Below are 12,799 nucleotides of genomic sequence, written 5' to 3'. Positions count from 1 at the left end.
ATCTTGGGGGCTTCTCACGGGTCTTGAGCCTTTTACCCTTTTCTTCCTTAAACCATCAGCTTAACAACATTACAACCCTTGAAAGACCTCTTTAAGTTGTACATACACTTGTGCAAAGTTCGGTTAGAGCTACATTCGGCTTAATTCCTAACGGATACGTAGGCAACCTCACATTAAGGTACGACCACATTCATATGCATGATCGAATTGAAGAATATCCAATGCTTACCCCTACCCATTTAGAGCTAGAAGCTTGAACCCACATCACATTAGCTTATCGAGCCTAAAGATTCATCATCTTTGACTCTTCTCACATATATTTCCATCACCATAACCCTTGCAGCCAGCCTTAGTATCACATTCACATACTTCACTCACACATCCATATCCATATCGATCATCCTTCCCTTTAAGAACCCTTTATCATGAAATCTTGTTTCATCACTGTACATGTTTCATCATCTTTCAAGACAACATTCATTATAAGAAACATTATATACTTGCTTAGCTTCCTGACCTGAGCAATGTTCATTGTTTCATGCATTGCATAATGTGCTGAGCAACATTTATAAATAAATGATTTGTAATCATACAAAGCATATCGTCTTGATATTTAATCATAAAAGCATATCGTGCCTAGCTCCTGACGTAAGCAACATTCATAATCACTTCATCTATATACGTGCTTAGCTTCCAGACCTAAGTGACGTTCAAGATCGCTTCTTTACACCACATATGATGCTTAGCTCCATGACCTAAGTTCATTCATCTATCGTGTCACATGATGTGATTGTCCTTAACCTCCTGGCCTAAGAACATGCATCATGCATACATTATTTTCAAGACAAGCAATTCAATCCATACAATTCATTTTATCTTGCTCAAGGAGGAAGTTCAAAACTTCTTCCCTTTTTCATTATTTTCTTTTAGGAAAGTTCAAAAACTTTTTCAAAATTTTTTATCGAGAGAAGTTCAAAAATAAAACTTCATTTTTCACGTCTTTCTTTTTCAAGAGAAAATCGGTACCCTCTACTCGTCTCATGACAAAAATGATGGAAAATTTTTGCTTTTGCATTTTCTGTTGCTTGTGTTTGTACACACACACACACACCCATATACACGCACAACCACAAGTTATACACATGTCATGTCATTTCAAGTCAAGCTTGGTCAAGTCAGTTGGTCAAGTCAGTTGGTCAAGTCAATCATAGTCTATACGAGTCCCTTGGCAAATTTTATTTTGCAGGTCTCAATTACAGTTAACGTCCGGGGACAAGCGGACCATCTATAGCCCACGTCCGGGGACAAGCGAACCATTTAAAGCCCACGTCCGAGGACAAGCGGACCATCTACAGCCCACGTTCGGGGACAAGCAAACCATTTACAACCCACGTTCGGGGACAAACGAAACATTTACAGTCCACGTCCGGGGACAAGCGGACCATCTACAGCCCACGTTCGGGGATAAGCGAACCATCTACAGCCCACGTTCGGGGACAAGCAAACCAATTACATCCCACGTTCGGGGACAAGCGGACCATCTACAGCCCACGTTCGGGGACAATCTAACAACTATCATGTTGAAGCTTAAAGGTTTTGATGATGATGAACTTAAACTAAAGTAAACTCAACTAATAAAGGTTTTCAAGTGTTTGATTAGTTTAGGTGAAGTTGATCGTGGTGATGGAAGAAGTAACTGGAACTAAGAAGACATGAAGAGATCTTTATACAAAAAGTTAAACAGAAAAGAAGAAGAGTTCTCTAACAAGAACTAAGTTCCTTAACAGGAACGTTCCCTAAGAGGAACTTGAAGACAACAAGCTGAGGTGTCGTTTGAGGACAGTAAGTTCCTAAAAGAACTTAGTCTGCGTGAAGCCCAAGTAATTTACCTGTACAGAAGCGCGGCGCGACAATATTATTTAGCTAAGGTTTTTATCTTCTAAATTTATTTTTAATATGTTAAGTAGGTTATTGCATGAGATTTATTAGAAGCGTGGCAAGTTGGCTTGGTAAATAAATTAATAAGGAAAAGATAAAAGATAGATTTTAGAAAAAGATTTTCTAAGACGTTTTATTTCTTAAAATCGGTTTGTTAAAAAAGATATGATTTTTTTAACAATATATTTCTATCTTATTTTCCGAAAAAGATTTTCTTCAAATAAAATTTACTTAAAACCCTGTTTTAAAGATAAGTTAAGTTAATTTATTTATCTTATAGAAAACCTACTTGCTAAACAAGTCATACTTGAATAAATAGTAGAGATCGAAATGGTATAAGGTTTTTGGTGAGTTTATGCGTGAAAAAATCACAGAGCATTAATTGAGTAAGTTTATCAAGCTTCTAACCTTGTCATATTAGTTTCAAATTTCATGCATAGCTTGCCTATAATATACTAGGTGTCATACACTTGTATTGGTTTGGGTTATTTGGGTGAGTTTGTTATTTTTACATCGTATACAGATTGTGTAAGCTTCTAGTGTGAAGCCGAGAGTTTTGTACTTTGGTAGTATGAGTGAATCTAAGTGTGGAACTTAGATTGGGTAGGATAGGGTCCTATCGAGTAGCAAGTTTTGTCTGGAACTTGTGAGTAAAGGTCTGTGTATAATAGGTTGTAACTTGGTGTTTGCCCTATTATAGTGAAGTAATGTATGCTTGAAATCCCTAAGGTAGGGTCGAGGTTTTACTTCCAGTTGGGCCCTGGAAGGTTTTCTCGTAAATTTTGTGTGTCTTTGCACGTTCCTTTATGCATTGTTTTATTATTCCGCAAAAGTAATCAATAGGAACTCAATACAATTTAACCCCCCCCCCCCTCTTGTATTAATCGTCTCAACTAACAATTGGTATCGGAGCAAGGTTCTCATGTGTAAGTAGATAACTTTGCCGAGTAAGTTCCTGGAGAGATGAATTACAAGGAGAAACTTGAAGAAGGTTATTCTACCCAACTTCCACCTATTTTCAACGGTAAGTTTTACACCTACTGGAAGAACATGATGGAGATCTTCATCAATGCTGAAAATTACCAAGTTTGGCATGTTATTGAATCTGGTGATTTTGAAATAACCTCAACCAATGAAAAGAACGAGGTAGCTCCTAAACTTATTTCTGATTATGATAAAGAAGATTATCAGAAACTTGAATTAAATTCTTTAGCCATAAAGTATTTACATTGTGGACTTGGACCTCATGAACATAATCGTATCATGGGATGTAAGTCTACTAAACTGATTTGGGATCTACTAGAGGTAACTCATGAAGGTACTAATGAGGTAAAACGTTCTAAGATTGACTTATTGATGTCTAGATATTAAAGGTTTGAAATGCAATCTAAGGAATCTATAGAGGAAATGTTTACTAGGTTCAATGATATTATTAGTGAATTCCCTTGGCAGACACATTCCTATTGATGAACAGGCAAGGAAGATATTAAGGAGCCTACCACAAGATGAACGTTGGAGATCCAAGGTTACTACTAGTTGATGAGGAGGAGATGGCAATGCTAGTAAGAAGGTTTAAAAAAATGATGAACAACAGGAAGTTCGATAAGAACAAGAAGTACACAAGTTCCAGAAACACAACTTGTTTCAAGTGTGGGTCTAAAGATCATTTCATTAAGGACTGTCCAGTACAGGATGCTGATAAAGGAAAGACTAAAGGCAAGGAGCAATCCAAGGAGTTAAGAGTCTACAAGTCTTACTTCACGAAGGATAATGTGAAGAAAGCTATGCTAGCTGCCTGGAGGGATTCGGATTCAGAGGAAGAAGAGGACCAACCATCAGAGGAAACTACCCATCTATGTTTGATGGCAAAAACAGATGAAAATGCAAAACTAAAGGAACTAGAATCTGAGGTATGGCTTTCTCAAAAATACCTAAGACATTTATCTAAAGAAAACTTAATATATGCTGTGTTGGAAATTCAAGAAGAGTTGAAAGAATTACACAGAGCCAAACAGAAAAGTGATGAAGCTTTGGTAACTTTTAAAGAAAACAGTGAGTGGGTCTACAACTTGAAATTTGATATTCAATATAGGTTCTTTAGTCTGTTTGATGATAATAATTATTTGAAAGAAACTGTAGACAAGTTGAAACATGATAATATAATGTTAAATGTGGAACTGTGCTTGATGAAACTCTGTCTTGATGCTCCTAATTCTGAAGTTCCTCCACTCGCTCAATATCCGAAATTTGAAAAACTAAAATCTGATTTGGAAGATCTAAGATCAGTTAAGGCACAACTTGAAGGAGGAACTTGAGAAAGCTAGGAAAGGCAAACAACCTATAGAGTACAGAGTTCCAGATTGGATCACTAAAGCTCAAGCCAAAAGAACAGAAGGTTTGGGTTTCAAAAAGAAATTCCAAAAGGAAAAAAAAGTATGTTGACCTGCCTAGTAGTATTGTTTGTTATTTCTATGGCAATACAGGACGTAAACAGGTTAAGTGTCCTAAGAAAGAAAAGAGTACACAGAAAAATGAAAAACATGTTGAACAGATTTGGGTTATGAAAAATAATCCCACTCATGTTACACAGGAACCCAAGGAAACCTGGGTTCTGATACGAATGTTTGATTCTTCATGCAGGTTGCAGTGAGGGGGAACAACACTTGGTACCTCGACAGTGGTTGTTCTAAGCACATGATTGGAGATAAATCTAGATTTCTCTCACTAGATGCCTAATATGGGGGAATTGTGACCTTTGGTGATAACATGAAAGGAGATATAGTTGCTATTGGCAAAGTAGGAAGGTCAAGTTCTCATGCTATTGGTAATGTATTTTTGGTCGAGGGTCTCAAACACAACTTGTTAAGTATTTCACAATTTTGTGACAAAGGTAACTCTGTAAACTTTACTTCTAATAAATGCAGAATCATTCACAATGACATTGGGAACATTAAGGAACCCGTAAAGGGAACACATATGTTGTTGATCTTAATGAGGTTCCTAACAGCAGTTTAACATGTCTCAGTGTTATTAAGGATGATCCTCTATTATGGCACAAGAGATTTGGCCATGAAAGCTTTACTTTACTTCATAAGATTAGATCTAAGGAACTTGTGGAAGGACTTCCTTGCATTAAGTTCTTGTATGACAAAGTGTGTGATGCTTGTGTTAGAGGAAAACAGACGCAAATTTCTTTCAAGTCCAAGAAAATGGTAAGTACCAAAAGACCTTTGGAACTTATTCATATGGATTTGTGTGGTCCTATGAGAATCCAAAGTAGAAGTGGTAAGAGATATGTAATGGGTATTGTTGATTATTTTTCAAGGTTTACTTGGGTTTTCTTCCTTGTTAGCAAAGATGAGACATTTGACGAATTTGTAGCCTCTGTAAATAAAGAACAAAGAAGAACATGAAATCCACTGATTCACCTCAGATCAGATCATGGAACAGAATTTGAAAACTCAAGGTTTGATGAATTTTGCACTGAGCATGGAATGGATCACAACTTCTCTGCACCAAGAACTCCACAATATAATATAGTTGTTGAACGCAAGAATAGAAGCCTTGAAGACATTTCCAGAATAATGCTGATCTCAAGTGGACTGCCTAGGAACTTCTGGGCACAAGCAGTGAATACAACATGATATATTCTTAACAGAGCATTTGTTAGAGCCATCACTAACAAAACTCCTTATGAGCTAATCAAAGGGAGAAATCCTAATATTTCTTACTTTAGATCTTTTGGATGTAAATGCTTTGTTCATAATAATGGTAAAAGGAACTTAGGAAAATTTAATGAACGTAGTCATGAGGAAGTATTCTTAGGATATGCCTCAAATAGTAAAGCCTATAGAGTTTATAATAAGAGAACAATATGTGTTGAGGAATCTGTACATATTATATTTGATGAAACTTAACAGTTAAATGATGTACAGGATTGTGATGATGATTTTGAAATTGGACTTGTGCGCAAGCCAGATCCAGATGAGGAATCAACATCATTGCAGAAGCAGCAAGTTGAAAATGTAGAAGAAACAAATCCAGAAGCAAATGTGGAACCTGAAATGGAGAATGCACCAGGAACTCCACCTCAAGAACAAAATCAAGATCAGAATGAGGAAAATCCTGTTGATGTTCCAGCTGAGACTCAAGACCAAGTTCCTACAGAAGAACCAGTCAACAAAAATCAGGAAAGATTGTATCCAGTTAGAGACTTTACTCCAAAGCGATGGAAACATCAAAATCACACCATGTAGATGCAATTATGAGTGATATTACAAAAGGAACTCAGACTAGATCTCAACTTAGGAACTTCTGTGCATTCTATGCATTTCTTTCTTCTATGGAACCTAAGAACTATGTTGAAGCTTAAATTGATGCAGACTGGATTAGTGCTATGCAAGCTGAGTTAAATGAGTTTGAAAGAAATAAAGTTTGGCATCAGGAACCTAGACCCAAGGATAAGAAGACTATTGGTTAAAAATGGGTGTTTAGGAACAAGCTAGATGAGCATGGTATTATTGTCAGGAATAAGGCAAGACTTGTTGTTCAAGGCTTCAATCAACAAGAAGGAATAGACTATGAAGAGACATTTGCTCCTGTAGCCAGGTTTGAGGCTATTCGTTTACTCATCGCATTTGCTGCTTATATGGGATTCACGTTGTTCCAGATGGATGTTAAATGTGCATTTCTAAATGGATTTTTAAATGAAGAAGTATATGTAGAACAACCTCTTGGATTTGAGAATCCAGAATTTCCAAACCATGTCTATAAGCTTGACAAAGCTCTTTATGGGCTAAAGCAAGCTCCTAGAGCATGGTATGAAAGATTGTCAAAGTTCCTATTGCAAAATGGTTTTAAACGTGGTAAAATAGATAGAACTTTGTTTTTAAAATCAAATGGAAGTGACATATTAGTTGTAAAAATTTATGTTGATGATATTTAATTTGGTGCAACTAATGAATATTTGTGCAAGTATTTTGCTGACCTAATGAGTGGAGAATTTGAAATGAGCATGATGGGAGAATTAAACTTCTTCCTCGGATTGCAAATCAAGCAAACTGAAGAAGGAATCATGATCCATCAACAAAAATATATCAAGGAACTGATCAAGAAATACAAACTAGATAATAATGCCAAGACCAGTAACACTCCAATGGGTATAGCAACTAGATTGGATGAAGATCTAACTGGAACTTGTGTTGATCAATCTATGTATAGAGTTATGATAGGTACTCTACTTTATCTAACAGCTAGTAGACCTGACATATCTTTTAGTGTAGGTTTGTGTGCCAGGTTCCAAGCAAACCCAAAGGAGTCTAACTTGAAAGCAGTAAAGAGAATCCTTAGATACCTGAAAGGAACTGATGATTTGAGTCTCTTCTATCCTAGAAGTGACTCCTTTGATTTAAATGGCTTTACTGATGCTGACTATGCAGGTGATTTGGTCAATAGAAAAAGCACTTCAGGTATGGTATAGTTTTTAGGACCTTGTTTAGTTTCTTGGGGTTCCAAGAAGCAAAACACAATTGCAATCTCCACAGCTGAGGCTGAGTACGTGGCAGCAACAGCATGTTGTTCACAAGTACTTTGGATAAAGCACCAGGTTAGAGATTTTGGTATTATTTTTGAATGTGTGCCTATTTACTATGATAATAAAAGTGCTATATGTATTTCTAAGGATCCAGTTCAACACTCTAAGGTAAAACATATCCACATCAGGCATCACTTTCTAAAAGATAATGTGGAGCAAGGGAATATTAAGTTAGAATTTTGTCATACTGAAAATGAAATTGCAGATATTCTAACCAAGCCCTTGAGAAGAGAAAGATTTGAGAAATTGAGATTGGAACTTGGGATGATCAAGCTGAATTGATTGCTTTTGAAGTTCCAAGATATGGCAAAGTCAAAAATAATGCAAAAAGAGCATTTAGCACAATCTTGGTGTGCTAAACATAGCTGAAGTGTCACCGTTGTTAATTACTAGAGGTAAGTTCATTAAAACTCTTAACTGTATAAGTTATTATTTATGTACATTACACATGTGTAGAAAGCGTGTTCCAATTGTGTTTTTCTTTTCAGAAAAAAAAAATTCGAAAATTAAATGAATTTGGAAAGAAAAGGAATTTGGTAAAAATATATCCTTTTAATTGAATTTAGAAAAATTAATTTATTATAAAAACACATTGTCAAATCAATTTAACCCTTAATTTCCTTCACACCGATTCATTTATTATAAAAGGAGTCTTCACCCACCACTTTCACCTCATTGTCAAATCAATTTAATCCCTTTTCAGTAAAAACCCTTTTGAAGCTTAAAACCATCTCTAGAATACCATGGTTATCATTGCTAAAATCGTCTCATTAGAAAATTCTCAAAGCTCTGAAAACACAATTCAAGAGGAAACGTCTCCACTAGCCATGGTTAGATACAAGCCTTCTTCAACTTCGACCAAAACCCCTAAAAATCCTAAAACCTCATCATCTAAACCTACAGAAGTGGAGAGTAAGAATGACCAAGAAGAGTAATCCGTTTCAAGTGTTTCAAAGACCGAAAGAGTGGAAAGAGAAGAAACAAAAAGGAAGTCACTTGAGGAGCAAATGGAAGAGGCGGACAAGTTTGCTCAAGAAGAAACTAAAGAGGATGACGAAGAAGGAGGAGAGATGAATGAGGGAGATGAAATGAAAGAATATCATAACAACTCAGGAAAGGAGGAATCAGAAAAGGAGGATGAAGAAGAGGAAGAAACCGATCAAGCCGATCATGAATCACAAGCAGGAAGGTATGTTGTAGGACATCGCATTGATTTAGCTTGGTGTAGAAAGGCTAGGTTCCTAGAATTTATGTATTTAATAAAGTTCCAGGGATGGGAACACTTGTTGGGTAAAGCTTCTAATAATTGCATATACCCAATTGCTATGACTGAATTTTGTCAGAACTTTGAAGTGAAATTGGGGGTTATATCTAGTGAAGTTGATGGGAGAAAAATTGAATTCAATGTTGAAACCCTAAGTAAAATTTTGAAAACACCTATTGTTGGGTATGAGACATACATTAAAGGGAAAGGTAGTGTGAAGGTTGGAAAATAATTGAGTGGTGATATAGTTGAAGATCTAGGAGGAAAAGGGGGGAAGAATATCATGAGTCACAATGATCTAAGTCCATTGAACAAGCTGTTGTTCAATTTAGTTAAGAAAACTATTCTGCCTCGCAAAGAAAGGATAAGCATGTCTAATGGACATGGGTGTGATCTTTTGTTTGTCCAAGAAAATAAAAATAAATTTTCCCTCGCTCATGTTTCAGCACTTGGCACACTATGTTCCAAGAAAAACTAAGGTGGGATATGGAGCTATTCTGTCCACAGTCTTTAAAAGTTTTGGAGTGTACTAAAAGGAAAATATGAAGGTTTGGAGGAGAAACCAGAAAATGTGATTAATGAAGAGACCTTGATGGGGATCAGCTTGGAGGTGGTGAATGGGAAGGTTCAAAAACTGAAAAAGGGTGAGGAAAAGAAGGGAGAGAAAAAGAAAGAAAAAGTAACAGGAAAAGAAAAGAAAATGAGATGTCTAAGCAGTCTGTAAGGAAGAGCAGGAGGATATCTGCTAGTTCTGTTCCTAAGACAAGCATGGAACAACTACTAGAGTTGGATGTTGAAGAAGGTATCCTCGATGGGCAAGTTGCAGAACTGGTGGATAGGATAGAAAGGGTTGAGAAACAGATGAAGGATTCTGCTGGAAAACTTCAATTGTTGACCCTGGAAAAGCTTGTGCAGGAGCAGGGAAAGGATTTGAAAGAGCTCAAGAAGCTAGTGCAGAAAAAGAACAAGGAATTTCAAGAGCAAAATAGGTTTCTGCAAGAACAGGACAAGGCTCTAAAGGAACAGAAGGAGGAGTTCCAACAGAAACTCAAGAGTCTTGAAGACAACCTGGAGGCTTCTGCACAACAAACAAATGAAGACTAAAAGAAAATTTTGGAGTTTCTTGAGACCTAGCTCATCATGTTCTCAATCTACCCCTTTCTAGCCTATACCTTGTTTCTCTATTTTAGTCATGAACAATTTCAGCTTATGTTTTAGTTTTTGAACAATTACTTTTGGTGTAATATTTTTAAAAAAATTTCAGCAGGATATTAAAACTTTTGGTTTTCAATGGATAGTTGGAACTTTGCCTATACTTGTGTGTATATGTATGTGTTGAACACTTATGCATGTAAGTGGAACTTGTTTAAGGTAAGTTAGCAGCGCTGCCTTTAGTTTCCCACACTCGATGAATTGCTTGTGGGGATGTGGCTAGATGCTTAATACCTTGAAAAAGCAGAACTTTTTTATAATGCCAAAAGGGGGAAAGAAGAAGCAAACTTGGAAGCTGAAGTTGTTCTGGGTTCCAGTTGAGAAAGTATCAGAAAATTCTCTGATCTGATGCCAAATAGTTTAGTGTATTTAGTAGTTTAGTTTATTTTCTTAGTTTATTTCATGTTCTGTTTTCTTGTTTTCGTATTTTTATTTTCAGTTGTATGTTTACCTTATGTCAATTAATCTAAAACACAAAAATACGCCCTTCTATTTTGTTTAACTTTTCGCAAGAGGTTGCTTAAGTTTATCATCATCAAAAAGGGGGAAATTGTTGAAACTCAAAGGTTTTTATGATGATGAACTTAAACTAAAGTTTCAAGTGTTTGATTAGTTTAGGTGAAGTTGATCGTGGTGATGGAAGAAGTAACTGGAACTAAGAAGACATGAAGAGATCTTTATACAAAAAGTTAAACAGAAAAGAAGAAGAGTTCTCTAACAAGAACTGAGTTCCTTAACGGGAACTTGAAGACAACAAGCTGAGGTGTTAGTTTGAGGACAATAAGTTCCTAAAGGAACTTAGTCTGCATGAAGCCCAAGTAACCTACCTGTACAGAAGCGCGGCGCACCAATATAATTTAGCTAAGGTTTTTATCTTCTAGATTTATTGTTAATATGTTAAGTAGGTTATTGCATGAGATTTATTAGAAGCGTGGAAAGTTAGCTTGGCACATAAATTAATAAGGAAAAGATAAAAGATAGATTTTAGAAAAAGATTTTCTAAAATGTTTTATTTCTTAAAATCGGTTTGTTAAAAAAGATATGATTCTTTTTAACAATATCTTTCTATCTTCTTTTCCGAAAAAGATTTTCTTCAAATAAGATTTACTTAAAACCGTGTTTTAAAGATTACTTAAGTTAATTTATTTATCTTTTAGAAAACCAACTTGCTATACAAGTCATACTTGTATAAATAGTAGAGATCGAAATGGTTTAAGGTTTTTGGTGAGTTTATGCGTGAAAAAATCACAGAGCATTAATTGAGTAAGTTTACCAAGCTTCTAACCTTGTCATATTAGTTTCAAATTTCATACATAGCTTGCCTATCATATACTAGGTTTCATACACTTGTATTGGTTTGGGTTATTTGGGTGAGTTTGTTATTTTTACATCGTATACAGATTGTGTAAGCTTCTAGTGTGAAGCTGAGAGTTTTGTACTTTGGTAGTTTGAGTGAATCTAAGTGTGGAACTTAGATTGGGTAGGATAGGGTCCTATTGAGTAGCAAGTTCTGTCTAGAACTTGTGAGTAAAGGTCTGTGTATAATAGGTTGTAACTTGGTGTTTTCCCTATTATAGTGAAGTGGTTTGTGCTTGAAATCCCTAAGGTAGGGTCGAGGTTTTTACTTCCAGTTGGGCCCTGGAAGGTTTCCTCGTAAAATCTATGTGTCTTTGCAAGTTCCTATATGCATTGTTTTATTATTCCGCAAAAGTAGTCAATAGGAACTCAATACAATTCACCCCCCTCTTGTATTAATCGTCTCAACTAACATATCATTTCACGGCGCAAGGTTCTCGATACACAGAGACTTGCCATCTCATCATCTGTCGACTTTCCTCAAGCATGGAAAGTATTATCCGGTGGATTTCTTCAAGCATAGAAAGCTGCGAAAATCATCTGTCGAATTTCCTCAAGCATGGAAAATATTATCCGGTGGATTTCTTCAAGCATAGAAAGCCACTAAATTCATATGTCGACTTTCCTCAAGCATGGAAAGTATCATCTGGTAGATTTCTTCAGGCTTAAAAAGCTACCAAACTCATCAGTCGATTTTCCTCAGGCATGGAAAGTATTTCAACAAAATGTCATTCGGTGGATTCTTTCAAGCAAAGGAAGCTACCAAACTCATTTGTCACCGATACACTGGTGTCAGATAAGCATTCTATTCCTTTACTCTTTTATCTATGGAACTAACATTTTTCTGCAGGTATCGGCGTATACAGAGTAATTTAGGATCGCAGAACGTCTTAAATCATTCTCTGTCCCTATCCATTACTTTGACTATCGTTTTCGAAACTGACGTTTCTACAAACTCAGTCAAAGTGGGGGCTTCTGTAGACACCTAAAATGTCTCCCCAAAACCAAATCCGATGATGAACACCTTACACCGCCATTATTTGTCATGTTGAGTATTTAATCTTTGGAGTACTTAAATCCATGTTCTATTCAATACATTTCATAAACCAATCAATTTCCTAGGTCATTTCCTTAAACCATAACTTGTTATCCACTTTTCGTGTCCACATCACAAAACCAAGCTGAACTGATTTTATTGATATATGATTTTGATCCAATTATTATTTGGTTGGATAGGCCTTGAAATAAGATTTCCAACCATTGATCATAAGCCCAATTCCGAGCTATAACAAAAAATATATGAGCAAAACACTAAACTCGGCCCAAAATCGACACCCTTTTACTAAAACGGCCATATATTAAAATATACATATCATTTTGACCTGATTCTAAATGGGTTGGAAAGTAGATCTGATAAGCTTTCTAATGATTTATTA

This window comes from Chenopodium album, chromosome 1 (genome assembly GCF_948465745.1).
Source record: "Chenopodium album chromosome 1, dcCheAlbu1.1, whole genome shotgun sequence".
Lineage (NCBI taxonomy): Eukaryota > Viridiplantae > Streptophyta > Magnoliopsida > Caryophyllales > Amaranthaceae > Chenopodium > Chenopodium album.
This window is presented reverse-complemented; position numbering follows the sequence as displayed.